At 35.4% G+C, this 13,609-nt stretch overlaps 1 protein-coding gene across 1 annotated transcript in view; it reads right to left on the reverse strand.

Annotated features, from left to right (window-relative positions):
* LOC106462149 (homeobox protein prospero-like) overlaps window positions 1–5,869 on the reverse strand; it is an 88,429-nt gene extending 82,560 nt beyond the window's left edge. The window contains exon 1 of the mRNA XM_022389320.1: window positions 5,774–5,869. The gene's annotated coding sequence lies outside the window, so the exon portion shown is untranslated. The remainder of the gene's footprint in view (window positions 1–5,773) is intronic.
* Between the last annotated feature and the right edge of the window lie 7,740 nt (window positions 5,870–13,609).

Below are 13,609 nucleotides of genomic sequence, written 5' to 3' on the forward strand. Positions count from 1 at the left end.
CTTCTCCTCCACTATTCTCTCACGTGCCTTTCTTCTCTTCTACTAATCACTCACGAACCTTTCTTCTCCTCTACTAATCACTCCCAAACCTTTCTTCTCCTCTACTAATCACTCCCACACCTTTCTTCTCCTTTTCTAATTGAGAATAATTAAATCGTTCACCATATGATTTAGTTTTGTTTGTAAAGAAGTTCGTAGAATTAAAAAATAAATTGCAAAAGTTTGATTGGTTCAGTCGCAGAGATAAGAAGGTACTGGTTTTCTAAGTTATAAAGTTTATGTAGTTACAGTAATCGAAGTATTAATAAGAAAGTACAGGATGATGCAAAAGATACACACCGCCATGAGATTTTAAGTCTGCCCTTACACCTATTGTTGGTATCGCTAATTATTTCATAATTTCACTCAATTTTTGTAGTATTTGCACTTTTCAGGCTTTGCAGGTTCATGTGATCCTGTCCTCTAATCTTCTAGGACAATGACTCTGAAACTTTTCAGGCTCATATACCACTTTTTGTTTAAGCCTACTTTAAACCTACTAAAGTACAAAGCCAAGGATAATTAAAAACAAAAAACGAAAAAAAATCTAGTAGCAGATATTAGTATTTCTAAGATTCGGTTTGGTTGTTGTTAAGTACAAAACAACACATTGGGCTATTTGTGCTATGTCCACCCCGGGTATGGGAACGCGATTTTTAGCGTCGCAAGTCTGCAGACTTAACACCAGGTGAGGAGGGGGATAAAATCGAATCGGGTATACGTGCGCCCCGCGCTTGGTATTGCTGGCGCCAAAAAAAACAAAACAATATTGCTAATAAAAGGGGGAAAAAATGTCGTAAATTAATTTAATCTAATCCACGTGTATAATGAGTGATTGGGACTAAATTATATTAACTTGTTGCTTTATATAATTTATTGGTGAAATATACGCTAGCCATGTTGGTGGTACAGCTGCTAGGTATTGAAAAGTTCTAGTCTGACTTATACATATATGAGATTTTTGTAATTAAATTTCTGTGCTAGTTTGTGTATAAGTTTTTTGCAGGATGGTAAATCACTAAGTTTGTTGGTATATTCCTGAGGAGTGTATTTAGATAGCTGCAATGCTGTTTTTATGGTTATGTGCTGCTGCTGTTGTTGGATTTTATTGTTTACTGTATCGGGCGTGTTACAAGTAACAGGACATCTGTATTCGAATAGGGGCCTAATTTATGCTTTGTAAATGGTAAGAATAGAGTGGCTATTACATCCCTTATTCATAACCTCAATGCTTCGGAGGTATGATAATCTTGTACTTGTGTTTTTCAGAACGGTGTTGACATTATTAGTCCAAAGCATGCGTGTGTAAAGGGTCATTCCTAAGTATTTGGCTGTTGTTTTAAATATAACAGGGTTTTTTGTATAATGTTGCGGAACTTTTTGTGGTGTTTGCCTTTGAAACACTGTAGCTTGGGCTTTAGTAGGGATAAGAAATATTGTCCATTTGTTACACCAGTGAGTACTTTTATTTGACACGTCTTAGACTTTGGCAGCTCCAGCTAGTGGGTAACGTGATGCACTCCAGACTGCTACGACATCGGCGTATTGGGAAGAAACAGCGTATGCTAACTTCGGAAACGGTATGTTGATGATAGAAAGAATGTAGATTAACGGGCTGAGAACTGAGCCCTGCGTAACGTCTGCGTTTAATACCACACCAATTAACTAAATAAGTAAATGACTATGCATTAAGATCACACTTGTCAAAGAAATATATGATGTTATGCTGAAACCACATATCCAAGAAGCAGATGGCTGTACGTTAGGATTACATCTGTTCGAGTGGTTGAAGACTGTATATTAAGATCACAGGTTCGATAGGTTGATTATTGTATATGAATATATGAAGACCATACATGTTTGATAGGTTGATTATTGTATATGAATATATGAAGACCATACCTGTTCAAGAGATTGATGATTGTACATTAAGACCACCCCTTATCCAGAGGTTGATGTTTGTGCATTAAGACCATTCCTGTTCGAGAGGTCAACGACTTTATATTAAGACCACACCTGTTTGAAATGTTGATGTACGTATATTATGACAGCGATAGCACAACGAAAGTAGTAAGCTGTGAGTTTCAAAATGTATGAAATATCATCTAAAGAAATATATGTCGTATGCTTTCATAACCACTAAGGATGTATACTTGTGCTTCCAATATCACATAAAAACTACTTACTATGCTAACATATACTGACGACATCGTAAAAACGAGTAGTAACCAATAATTCACTATTAAACTAACATATTACACTAGTTTCATTGTCCATGGTGGAAGTGGGCAGAGCGCCACATGTGAATTGCGAGGTTGTAAATGTATTATTTGTATTTATAAGAGTGGCATTGTTTCCGTGCTATAACAAAATCCTATCTTTAAACGGTTTGTATTTCAATTCAAAACCCTCTATATATAAGTATCAAAAATATTTTAACGTTACCGTGATAAAAACGAATATTTAGACGTAGAGATTTGACCTTCGAAATCCTTATCTTGTGAACCCTACACTTGTGATTCATGGGGGTATAGTGATGGGTTTGTTAACTAATAACAAACATGACAGTTCTGGTACTATCCTGTCTCTTATCAGATGCAGCACAAAATAAAACTATTGTATTGTTTGTTCTTCTCTAATTGTTAGTTAAATCCGTCATAAACAGCTTACTGTCACCGAGAGTTAGCTTTCAGTACTGAGAAACAAACAGCTTACTCTAACGGAGAGTTAGTTTTAGTACTGAGAAACAAACAGCTTACTCTAACGGAGAGTTAGTTTTAGTACTGAGAAACAAACAACTTACTCTCACCAAGAGTTAGTATCAGTAATGAGAAACAAACAGCTTACTCTAACGGAGAGTTAGTTTTAGTACTGAGAAACAAACAGCTTACTCTCATCGAGAATTAGTCTGAGAAAGAGAGAAACAAGCAGCTTACTGTTAGTTTCAATAGGGAGAAACAAACAGCTTACTCTCACCGAGAGTTAGTATCAGTAATGAGAAACAAACAGCTTACTCTCACCGAGAGTTAGTTTCAGTACTGAGAAACAAACAGCTTACTATCACAGAGATTTAGTCTGAGTAGGCGATCAAATATTTTGTTAAAAAGAAAATGACGCCACAAGAAATCCACCAGAACATAGAAACAACATTCATTAGGAAAGGATGTTCCGGCATATTTAACAATGATAAAATAGTGTGCTGAGTTTAAGTGCAGTAGACAATCAGGTCGACCTTCAACATAGACCACAACAGTTCATGATATGGTTGTATATGATAAAAAAATTACCATTAGGAAGTTAGCAGAGAAAGTGGGAATCGGTAAGAGTACTTTAGCAAACATTTTCAGTGACAGTTGGGGTAAGAGTAAAGTTAGTGCCAGATGGGCTCAAAAACGTTTTCACCTGAGCAGAAACGGATCCGAGCTATTGAAAGACTACGTCTACTCCAAAGATTTCGATAGATTCGTATCCATGAATGAAACGTGGGTTAACCACTTCGACCCTGAGAGAAAAATGCAAAGCTTGCAATGGAAATACCCAAGTTCACCCACCTCAAAGTTCAAGTCACAACTCTCTGTTGGGAAGATCGTGACATCAATTTTTTGGGATGGGACGCCAAGAGCGTTTTACTAGTTGATTATTTGTAAAGGGGTCAAGCCGTTAAAGATTACTATGCATCATTAATCAACAATTTGCGTCAAGAAATCAAACAAAAGAGAAAAGATCGCTCAATAAAGGTGTGCTCTTCCATCGGGACAATACCTCAGCTAAAAATCGCATGTTGCTTTGAAAGCTATCCACGGTGTTGGTTTCGAATTATTCAATATCCCCCTTACTCGCCGAATTTAATTTCAAGTGACGATTTCTTCTTCCCTAACTTTAAAATCTTTCTGAAATGCCAAAGATTTCAGAGCGATGGTGTTCTAGTACAAACTGTCCAGTCATGGATTGTGAACCAAGAAGAAGAGTCCTTTCAGAAGGGCATAAAGGCTTTAAAACACTGCTGACACAAGTGTATAGACTCAGGAAGAGATTATGTTGAAAAATAAATCATAATTTAGCCAGTGTCTGTTTTCTTTATAGGTCGGGCCACGAATGTTTCGGACGCCCCTCGTATTTTGATTATTTGTGACATATAGATACTTTCAGCGTTTGTTCCTCATGCCAGAATAAGCCGGCGTGGTAAATTACTTCAATAGACATTTCTATGTGATGAATCAACCCTCTTTGGATATGTATTGAATATATAAATCCCTTTCAGGTTATCATGAAGGTCGATTAGTAGTAAATTACAGTGTGCAACAAATTATTGCATCACACAACTTTTTTCACACTTTTCTTCGTTCTTGTAGCTGTTTACGAGATTGTGTATTGTAGAAGTGTCAGAATTGCTGTAAAACGGTTATGGAGATTGTGTGGTGTAAGCTAATTAATATTTCAGTCATTCAAACACGTATATAATCTTTATTAACAAACCAACGAAAATATTGTTTGAGTAAGAAAACCTAGATTTAAAGATAATGCCACGAATGGTCTCAGAGTCTGTGTATTGTTTTAATATTTGGTTGTGCCCCCTCTGGCCTTGATAACTGTTCGACATCGTCATGGCATGGAGTGCACCAGGAACTGAATGTAGGTAGGGATTAATTCATGATTAGGACTTTCTGCAGTTCCAAGGTGCTTCTTGGTTTCTTCATTTCCACTTTACTTCCCATTACCTTCCAGCAGTTTTCGAAAGGATTGAGATCTGAGCTTTTGATTGGCCTTGCGGATGCTTGACATTTGCATTCAAATATGCTGGATGAAACTCTTCTCCACATCGACGTCGTACAAAGTGCTTCCCATCAGACCTGTGAAGGTTGAACTTTGGTTCGTTTGAGTAGATCACTTTGCTTCTCATTTTGCAATCCAGCCTGCATGCTCTTTGGTCCAGTTGAGCTTCATCTTGTTGGTGTGGAGGGTTTTTTTCTTGGCCATCTTCCTGGGGGACCGGCTGAACACAGGCGAGACTGGACGGTGCTCGCGGTGACAGTGATCCTGAAGTTTCCTGCCATGTTCTTTTGAGGTCTGTGGACGACAGTCGACGATCGTGCAGGTTCATGCGTTTCACAATATGATCGTCAGCTGCTGTGAAGCTTTCTTCCTACATCTTCTCTTCTGCCTTGCCAAACAGCCAGTTTTTCTATATCTCTGCACCCAGCGGCTCACAATAGACTGGTTAAATTTAATTATACTAGCAATCTGCCTTGTTGAAAGTCCCTCTTGACTGTTTTTTTACTGTGGAGTTAACTCGTAACCCTAAGCCACGGTAGCATCACACGCATGTTGTAGCAGATAGGCTTCTAAACTGTCTCTCAGTAAGAATCTCTATTTATAGCCAAAAACGGCTGATGCCATACCCAGATGCCCATAAAGCTGCTGATGCAATAGATAGACAGTACTGCATAATCCATGAAACTCATTTGAACCTACATGCATTAGGGTCTCAAAACAGACAGTTTTCCGAAGAAAAGTGTGGAATGATTGGGTGATACAATACATTTTTCCTCCACTGTATTCTACATTTTAAAAAATACAACAAAAAACACCTATTTAGGATAGTTAGTTCTGTTAATTGATATTTCGTAATCTAATGATTTATTTAAGCATTTAAAAAGTTTCATTTCTATTAATATTCAAATATTTTGTTCTTAGAAACACAGATCATATCAAATTAACTTAAAAGGGGACTTACTTCAAAACAGAAGAAGAACAATCTGGAAAAACTCGCTACTTCAATATCAGGTTTTTTTAAAATGGAGAAATTTGCACCTTCTGTATGCGCCTCGCGATCACACGACACGCGCTCGTGGAAGCAAAATAACGGTTGGAGACACCGCAACAAATGAACGTATCTCAGACAACTGTTCAAGGTGGTGTGACGTCTAGCGCACAGTTTCTGTGTGTTTACACAATCTGCAGAAGGCAATCAGTCAAATAGCGCATTCATCTCCCCAAAGAGATTAGCTGACGATTCGGGGTGTACATGTTCAATAGCAAGATTACCACATTCGTGATAACTCTCGGAAGCGTTATCTCTCAAGAGGTAATCCCCAAAAAACTGAGTAGACTCATGAAACTCAATGAATATCTGAAATAAATTGCAAAAGTTGTTAATTTAAACTAATCCATTGTTTTCAGGATTTATTTTTTGTGTGCCCACATACAACAAATTTTTCAAAAGTGATATCATTCTTATTATTAAAATAATACTCTAAAAAAAGATGGTTCCATAAAAGAAAGCTCTTTGATTGATGAAAAGAAAACAAATAATAATTATTTCTGACATTTAATGAAAAGCTTCGGTGCATTCACATTTCTCAAGTCTGGGGTTCTTGAAGCTACAGGGAAAGGTATAGTTAATGCCTTTCCTACAAACAAGGTATTCTATACACTCAGTGTTCTTTATGTACATGAAATTTATTTAGCATAATACCCAAGGTTTAGAAGAAAATTTGTTTGTGCATGGCATAAGTCCAGAAGATTGAGTACGTTCTATTAAAACTATTAAGAATCCGCAAATCAGAAAGCCACTTGAAAAATCACAGCCGATATAAAACTGTATAGGAAGGTATTTATCAGAAATATATTTTGACATTGTTAGGTGTTACATAGATCACGCGATACCATCTAAAATTAATCGATGTGGGTAAGGTATATAACGACCCTTTCCAATGCAAGATATTCATATACTCTGCTCATAAGGAAATTTCAAGGCGGGAATATCCATTATACTTAATGTCATTGAAAAGCAAAGGAATACGAATCAGCTTGGGGCACCATGACCATTCAGAACTATACCTGCAACAATTCGTACTTGAACTGTGGAAAGTAAAGTGTGTCGTCTTGTAATAAGTGAGAATCCACGAATACAAAGGTAAGTGACAAAAGCCGTCCAAATGCCTCTGGAAACAGTGCGCAACATAATTAATAAGTATCTTTAAAAACGACACAGACACGTGTACAGTACGTAGGGAGGAAAAATGGCAGTACCTGGCACTCGACGAAGCGTATATGTATCGTAATAACTGTTAAAAGTATCGTGTCATGAAAATGACTACAACAGTGGTACATGGCATGTCGCAAAACCTTTCAGAAGAAATTCATTATCATTGCTGGATAATGCAGTTATTGGAAGCTAGGGATCAGGAGAGTGCATGGATACAAAGATCAAGGTAAATTCTGCTTACTTTCAGACCAATGTTCTAGACCCTTTGTACTACACAGTAATATCGGTTTTGTAGGAAATGATGCCAAAAGGGTATGGGATCATTAAGATAAGGGTTCCAGTCATACACTAAGCAGGTGAAGAATAAAATGGGTATTCATGATATTTCATACTAAAACATACAGATCAAGTTGAAGTGTTGAAAATGGCGCTGGAAACAATGCAGGAAAGAGTGGTTTAATTTAAACATGACAGCGTTACGATAGAGTCTTTTGTAACGGATACTGCGCTGCAGGGATAGTTTTAAGATCCACGGTCATCAGAGCATAACGTGGCGAAACGGTGTGTAACAATATAGTGAGGTTCCAAAAATGTTTTAATATAACATGCTCAACTCTTTGTATACCCAAATAATCTTGTTTCTTTTGAAAATTTGTTAGCGCATGCGTTCAAAACGCAATAATATTCAGCGTGAATTTCGTGATAAGAGCATTATTTAACTAAAACGCGGGACTCTCTATATAAATCACGTAGAAAAATTAACGTAACAGTTCAATGTTACAAACGTGTATCAAAATTCACGAAATAGCAAACAAAGTTATTGTTTATTGAGTGTCTCGCTCAGCCTGGAAAAACACAAAAATGTCAGTGTATTGCGAATATGAATGAAGGATTAACATATATACATTATTATTTTGTAATTATTAAGTGTAAATCTATGATTGGTCAATATATAGAGACAGATAAATGGATGGAGAACGACACATAGAAATAGAAAGAAAAACTGAAATACATAGACAGATAGGCGCGAAATGTGTTTAACAGAGAAAGACAAGTAAATAGATAAGAAGATTGTCAGAGGCAGAGAGAAATAAAACATTGCTTTAGAGGAACAGACATACAGAGAGACATAGATCGAGACAAAGAAAGACAGAAATGATATAAGAGTTTGAATAACAAATACGAGAAGACCGAGAAACTGTTATAACAACAATTCAGTCTCTTGTGAAGCTTTGAATTTCCCGTTATTTCTTACGTCATTTTTGTGTTTGGCAATATCGAAAAAAAACACTTTTTTCAACAATTTCAAGCCTTTTCTCTAAATAAATAGGAGTTTCTTTCTCATACTGATTAAATCTAAGGACCTTCATCGTTTGTGTATAGCTCTAACATTAAGTATTCCACTGAATAGAAAACACGTTCATTCTCTGAATCTCACGTGACTGCTGTACTAGTCTAGTAGCAATTGATTTTAAGTTTAAGTTATAAAAACGAACAATTTCCAAGAAGTCTAAGAAGTCTACTATTTCATCATTGTTACAGCCAGAATTTCATGAATCCAATAACGGCGAAGATTAAATTGAAAGCACGAATGCAAAGACTCACTTCAGAACTAAATGTATTGGATTTGAGAGCGGCTTGTGCCTTTCGAAGATGAGAGAAAACTCGTGGACTCAAAAGAGTTATTGACAACATAACATTTATTATTATTTGGCTATGTAAAGCTTAAAAACTTAAAATATAGAAATAAATCTAAATAACAGGTTTGCGATGATGTAAAAAGAGGAAATTCTAATAATTTAGAATCTAAAAATTATTGATTAGATTAATTTAGAATAGTTAGTAATAAATTATTCAAATAAAAGAATATCAAAATTGGTTGAGATATTTTACTTGTAACGAGGTACACACATATTACAGCACAAGAACAATGTGTGTGTGTACCTTATACGGAGTTGTCCCTTAGAAGAAAATACTCGATCAGTATTGGTTAGTAACATGTCTTTATGAAGGAAGTACTTGATCAGTATTGGTTAGTAACATGTCTATATGAAGGAAGTACTCGATCAGCATTGGTTAGTAACATGTCTATATGAAGGAAGTACTCGGTCAGTATTGTTTAGTCACGTGTCCAAATGCAGGTAAAACTTGAACAATATTGTTTAATCATGTGTCCATATGAAGGGAAAAATCGATCTGCATTGTTTAGTCACATCTTCATATGTAGAAACAACTAGATCAGCATTGTGTCTGTAAGAAGAAATAAGAAAAGACCTTTAGAGCATTGTTCATCATGTGTCTGTAAGAAAAAAATAAGAAAAGGCCTTTAGAGCATTGTTTACGTATGTATCTGTAAAAAGAAATAAAAGAAAACCTGTTAAGCGTTGTTAATAATGTGTCTGTAATAAGACATAAGAAAAGGCCTGTTCAGCACAGTTCAATCATGTGTCTGGATATCTTGTAACACTCACGTTCTAAACTAAAACGTTTCCAGAGCACATTTTTCTGATATGAATAATATATATTTGACACAATTCTTTTGTACGCAGAGTTGAGATATAACTTATATAAAGCACTGTTTGTGATTATGAGCATTTGACCCTCACAATTTTACCAAGGAAAGTCTTTAGCGACCAAGATTTACCCATTTGTAATTATAACATTATTCGACGGACAAATACAAAAAACAAACGGTACTGAACATTCCGTAAAAAGAACTCTAACAATGGCGCGTAAAATCATTTACCACTTGTCTTTCAAACCATTGTAACATCTTACATTTGGTAGAAACTCCCTTCCTTCAAACACCGTGAATTTGTTGTTTCGTTCGATAGAAAATGTTGTGAAACGTTGAATAAATTTCAAAGTAGCTAAAGCCAACAGCCATGCAACCAGCCAGAAATTATTATTGATCACTACTGCGTACACAAAAAAGAACGTTTTTAAATCACATATACAGCTGCACTTTGTAGACCATTTCAGGTTGTTTGGTGCTGACAAAACCAATAATCTCTCTTCTCTCGTATTGTACAAAAAAAATTGAGTGCCAGTTGAGGCATAGAAAGCAAGTACCCATTGAAAAATACAAGCATTTTCGTTCGATTGAATAGGTATAAATATTGCACACCTATTCTTAATCGAAAAGCACCGCACGTGTGTTTCATGGATTCCCCTTCCCAAACTAGTTAGGTGGTAGATAGGCTTATCAAATCAATGTTTCTTAACAATAGTTCCCAGGGCATAAGTTATTTGGTTGAAATGTTTCACTTGCGTAACAGCTTTTTTGCTAAAACAAATATTATTACGTTCAAGTTAATGCGCTGGAAAAATTTGTCGCGAAATAGGAGAAGCAAAGGATACAGTGAATGTAAAAGTCAACGCTTCTTCACATAAACGGATATGTGCACTTGTAGAGTTTCAATTGGTTTAAATACACTTTCGTGTCTATAAATGGTTTCCTCTTTTCCACACGATGAACTAGAAATCAAAAGTCAGGCAAAACAGATCAATTTCTGGGTTGGATTTACGTTATAGTGAATAAAAACCCACGAGACCGTGAGAAAACGTTAATATAGTTATATAGTAAAGAATGTATGAAATGCTTACAGAAATCGAAACTATATTGAAGTCTTTTCACGCTAAACTCTAGCACCATATTAAGGTCTTTTCACTCCGGACTTGTTTGTTTAAGCAGTTCATTAAAATAATGAGAAATTATTCAGTTATTAAACGTTTTATGTTAAACTCGGCTTTAAAAAAATCCCCAAGTGATAAAGTATTGCTAATACAAGTGAAATTATCAGTAATGTTACTCTTCTGTTTTGGATGAAGCTGATAAATTAGTACTGATACTGTTAATTGTCTGTTTCATTTGAAAGTGACGAAGAATTGTTGATGTCACGATTTTCATGAAATTATCAGGTAATGCTGGTTTGGAATTAAGTTGGGCACAACCCTACTTGGATTATGCACTTAAAATCATGCTATGAAAGAAAAATCTGTGTTTTGACAGATGCTAAACTCCCCTTGCATGTTGATCAATCTAATCAAGTAAATAAATATATATTGTTTTCAAAATATTTGTATAATTTTAACGACACATTAGCAGTATTCGTGAAGAACATCTTTGTACTATTCCAAGCAATCATCTTTGTTCTATTTCAAATGACATATTACTAGTATCGTAAATAAACATCCTTCTGTTAATTTACATGAACGTCTTTATACTATTCTATTGTGTTCCATGATGGGTCACTGGTAAGTATACAGACTTGTAACTCTAAAACCAAGGTTCGATTCCTTCCGGAAGACAGAGTGCAGTTAGCCCATTGTGTAGCTTTGCACTAACAAAACAACAACTATATTATTTCAAATTATATATATTAGTAATACATTAAAAAAGCATACTTCTATCATTTCACATGAACATTTATTTATGATTTTGAATTAAATGTTTTTTCAGTACTTAAATGAATATCCATGTAGCAGACATTGAAAACCATACGAGGTAGATATAATATGATTCTTGCACGGCTTATAATTTGATATTATATTTAGAAACCTTCATTTCTCGTTCCATATGTCACTAAATCGCCTTCATTCACGTGGTCTACCGTACTACACGAGACAGATGCAGCAAAATGCAATGATTCATTTCTTTGTTAGATACAGACACAAAAACAAACATGAAAAGTAAAGAAGAATATGGCTTAACCTGCATTCAATATATTATGAGCGAAAAGTGCTTATCATAGTTACTGTAGTATTTATAGTACAAATGGGGCGGATAAATAATACATACAATACAAACTATTTACTCACATACACCTTTAACAACCAAATAATAAATCTTCAAAAGTGTTTGAGAGACACCCTTAGATCATAAACAAATCACATGCAAAATCATAAGTCATAGAACCACTTGAAAAAGTCAGTAGAGCAGATACAAAAAATTCACAAAACCACAAATTTCTGACTGACTGACATTGTTGAGCTGTAAAACAAACAGACCTACCATAGTTATAAGTGTACCAAATAGAACAATAGCACAGGAACCACGTTCCATTACTAGCGTGAAGTAGTTAATTAAATAAATTAACTAATTTATCAACCCTTAGAATATGCACACAACCACAACTCAACCCGTATGCCATCGCACACTATAGGGTGTGTGCCATCACAAGTTCAGCGCACATGCATACTCACAATATGTACACACATCATAAGTGAAGAGAATGCACACGACACACACATACACCATAATTTGCACATACCATAATATTTTGGTGCACACCCACACTGTTGATAAACATACAGGATATCAACACAAATAAGTGAATGATGCATAAGATCATATCACCTTGTGTGAAAAAAAGTGCATAAACAATGGAAAAAATATTTTAAAATATTGAAAGTGCAATAATGGGTGAACCAAAAAGTGAGGAAACAAGGTAGGAATGGGCATGGTGTAATAATACTTCCTCTGTACATCCTCACAATGGGACATGTCCAACATCCAGTCCATGTCTGCTTCGTTTTTCTGTGTTCATGAAATTATATAGCATGGGTACATACAAAAGTGTGTCTATGATTCTATTGCTTTTGTATAGACAGTAACGAATTCATGACGTCGATACACAAAAATATTTTAGGATTTTTTATCATTGTAGTTTAATCTGCCTATATAGCTTGTGTACGAAATCCTGTTGCCTTCTCATGGAATTGAAAAAGGAGGGACAAATCGTAAAGAAAAAATATCACACAAGTTATGAGTCCACATGAATATCTGTTTCTTCTGGTGTCGTATAAACAGACTTTACAGTACATGTATTGCCTGAAATAATTCGATTCACAGAAACTTCTAGTCATTGTATGATAAGCATAACTAAGTTTGATAAGTTTAGTCCACCTGGCTTCTTGTAAACTGGGTATAAAAAATTAAAGTAGGCATGGATAGTATGTTGGACATGCCCCCTTGTGAGGATGACCAGAGTTAGTTTTATTACACCATGCCCATTCCTACCTTGTACCATATAAACCATTCCCTGTAAGGTTAGTAGACTATGTATGTACTTAGGGCTAGAAGACTGCATGTTTTAATAAGTAACCTGAAGATCTTAGTCTTATTATTATTGTAGGCTAGAAAACGACACCAGTCTATTAGAAATATAGTCGAGGGCACGGCATCAGATGGGCCAGAAATGAACTTCCATGTTCAATAGAATAGTTCATTGGCCATCACAATCAGTTTCTACATAGAGGGTATATTGTTAAGTGTAAAAATAACCAAACACAGTACACACGATACTACTCAAAAAAAGACTCCATCAGCTTAGAAAGTTTGTTTTTACACTGGCAACAGGCAACGTCATAGATAAAACCTATTTGTCTAACTAAACACATATGTATGTACCACTTTGTGACAGGTTTCTTTGACTGTTTTTAGTGTTGCGTCAGATTGAATTTTAGCTCCGTGTGCAAAGAGCCGGCTACGTGATCGATGGGACTCAATAGAAATGACACAAGGCATTGGTATTGAATTGTTATTTATAAAAAGTTCATAAAAGCATATTTATGTTTGTT

This window comes from Limulus polyphemus, unplaced genomic scaffold (assembly GCF_000517525.1).
Source record: "Limulus polyphemus unplaced genomic scaffold, Limulus_polyphemus-2.1.2 Scaffold1105, whole genome shotgun sequence".
Lineage (NCBI taxonomy): Eukaryota > Metazoa > Arthropoda > Merostomata > Xiphosura > Limulidae > Limulus > Limulus polyphemus.